Consider the following 3,051-nt stretch of genomic DNA (forward strand, 5'->3'; position numbering starts at 1 on the left):
AACCCCCCAGCCGCTCCTTTTTTCTTTTTTCTTTTTTTTTTTCTGGGCCAGCTTTAGCTTTGAGGCTTGGCTCCAGCTCTTAAGCCTCCACTGCTGAAAGTAGGTTTTTGGCCTTTGCTTACAATGCTGCGATCCTGCTGGCTGAAGCCCGGGACTAAAGCAGGTTTCTGGGGTTTTGTTTAGCTTCTATGTTTGTTACATAGTTTCTTAAACTGCAGGCTCAGAGGCCAGTAAGTCAGGCGGGGAACGTTGGTTTCCTCCGTCACTGAAGCAAGCAAGACTCATGTTAGCTTCAAGCTGCCTGGCTGCCAGCCGCCATCTTGGCTGGCAGTTAATTTGCGTATCTCCCTGATTAGCCAATGGGAAAGGTAGCAGATGTATGGCTAATTACCATGTTTCTCTTTTATTAGATAGGATGCTCACCTGAGGATATTTTTTCCATTGATTTTTGGAGAGAGTGGAAGGGGGGAGAGAGGGAATGAGGGAATGAGAAAGGAAGGAAGGGAGGGAGGGAGGCAAAGAGAGAGGCAAAAAGAGAAATATCGATGTGAGAGAGACATATTGATTGGTTGCCTCCTGGATGTGCCCCAACCCAACATGGGCCTGGGATCTAACCTGCAACCCAGGTATGTGCCCTTGACCAGAATACAATGCGAGTCAATGCTCCAACCACTGATCACACCTGCCAGGGCTGATTTTGTGCTTTTTTAAAAAAATAGCCAGAGATGACTTCACAACAAAGTAATACAGTCCCTTGGAATTTGGTATCAGGTTTTGGTTCAACTAAATTCTGAAAACCAGTGTAAAAGTTCCACATTTTTACCTCTTCTCCTCCTCCTTTGACTCTTGCTTAATAAAACTCGGCCCTGCTCTACTTGCCACCTCTATCCACCTATTAATAGTTTTAGCCAAAGAAAAAAGTTAATATACATCAGGAATCTGTAGGAGAGCCAATACTTTAAGATCTAATCTTCTGCAAATCAGCATGAGAAAGATAAAAACTCAATGGAAAAATGAAGAGAAATTATAAATAGCAATGTTGCACTCACATACACACAAAACCCAGATGACTAATAAACTGAAAATATGCCCAACCTTTCCATTAATCACAAAAATGCACCTTTCACTCATCAGTCTGACCATATCAAGAATGTGTGAGGTATGGTAAAATAAGCACTCTCATACAAGGCTGGTGGGATGAAGGCTATCTGATGATACCTAGCAAAGCTGATGATGTATATATTCCTGTGATACAACAAGCCTACCATATATGAATATTCACACATGTACAAAGAGATCTGCACAGGAATACTCGATTTAGCACTTCAATATAATAAGGAAAAATGGGCAACATAAATGTCCTTCGATGGAGGAAAGAATAAATGAGGGATGAAATGCCAAACAGCAGTTAAAAGGAACAAACTTGACTTAGATACATTAACACAGAACTCAGAAACAATGTGGAATGCAAAAGCTGCAAGAGATGTATGATATGATGCCATTTGGCAGCCCCTGAAAAATACTAGCCAACAGTACTAGAGATTGCTTATGAATATATATACATGTATGTAAAAGTATTAAAAATGGACTAGGACAATGTCATACTAAATTATAGCCTGCCTTCTGAGGTACAGGAACAGAGCTGGTGGTGAGAGGGGACTTTATCATTATCCTATCTAATAAAGAGGGAATATGCTAATTGACCGCCACGCCCTCAAATATGGCAGCCACCACAGCCAATAAGGAGGGCCAGCAGTCCTGGATTGTGAGAGGGATGTCTGACTGCTGGTTTAAACCAGCAGTCGGACATCCCCCCAAGGGGTCCCAGATTGGAGAGGGTGCAGGCTGGGCTGAGGGACCCCCTGCCCCCGTGCACGAATTTTGTACACCGGGCCTCTAGTCTAGAATAATATTGCTTGTTATTAAATATTAGAGGCCTGGTGCATGAAAATTAATGCTCTGGATGGGGATCCCTCAGCCCGGCCTGCCTCATCTCACAGTTTGGGACCCCTCAAGGGTGGGAGGCGAACCGGCAATCAGGGGAAGGTGACACCCCCATCACACCTCTGCTGCTGCCACTGCCAGCAGCACAAGCCTCGGCCAACCCTGGTTACCTGAGCCTCGGGCAGCCCTGGGCAGCTGGGGAGCCGCCATCCGAGGCTTGCCTGCGCCTTGGGCTGGCCCTGGGCGGCTGGGGAGCTGAGGGGACTGCACGCCTGCCGCCCCAGCGAGGCTGAGGGGACTGGGTGCTGCCATCTTGTGGCTGTGGGTGCTGCCACCTTTGAGGGTGTGGCAGTCAATTAGCATATTCCCTCCTTATTAACTGTGGGTGCCGCCATCTTTGTGACAGCGTGAGGGTCAATTAGCATATTCCCTCTTTATTAGATAGGATTTGTTTCCTAAGGTTTCTGGCACAGGAAAAAAAAGACATTTATCCTTCTTGTTGTTAACTCTGGGTGGTAGGTATATGGATGTTTGTTATATTACTCTTTGTCTTTTTCAGATTTTGGAATGTCTTCCTTGACCCCAGAACAATATATAGGAAACTTTTGGAAGACACTGTGCTCCCGCAGCAGTTGGAAATTCAGTTTGGCTTACACTTTTACACAGCTGACATGCTGTCTAGTTTTCACTTTCACATCTCATCTCTTAATCTAAGCTACTTAGTCCTCATAGTAGGTTCAGTATTTTCCATAACACTAGTTGGGTGTGTGTACCAACTGAGTGAAAACAAGCACTTAATAATTGAGATCAGTATGGCTCAGTTGGTTGGAGCATAGTCCTGTACACTGAAAGGTGGCGGGTTCAATTCCTGGGTAGAACACATATCCAAGTTGCAGATTGGATCCCTAGTCAGGGCACATATGGATGCTTCTCTCTTGTATTGATCTTCATCTCTTTCTCTCTCCCTTCCTCTCTCTAAATCAATAAAAAAATTGAGATCACTATTATTCTATTTTCTGAAAATTTCTAAAGAAAACCCAGTAAATGCTCTACAATGTTGAATATTATGGCTGACTTACTTTATTAGGCTCTTTATTTAAATGAAAG

The 3,051-nt window shown here is 44.2% G+C and overlaps 1 protein-coding gene across 2 annotated transcripts in view; it reads right to left on the minus strand.

The window, feature by feature from the left end:
* The window catches only part of ARPC1A (actin related protein 2/3 complex subunit 1A), a 39,905-nt gene that overhangs the window by 14,059 nt on the left and 22,795 nt on the right, over positions 1-3,051 (minus strand). The gene's annotated exons all lie outside the window — the stretch shown is intronic.

The sequence above is a fragment of the Myotis davidii genome, unplaced genomic scaffold, assembly GCF_000327345.1.
Source record: "Myotis davidii unplaced genomic scaffold, ASM32734v1 scaffold159, whole genome shotgun sequence".
Lineage (NCBI taxonomy): Eukaryota > Metazoa > Chordata > Mammalia > Chiroptera > Vespertilionidae > Myotis > Myotis davidii.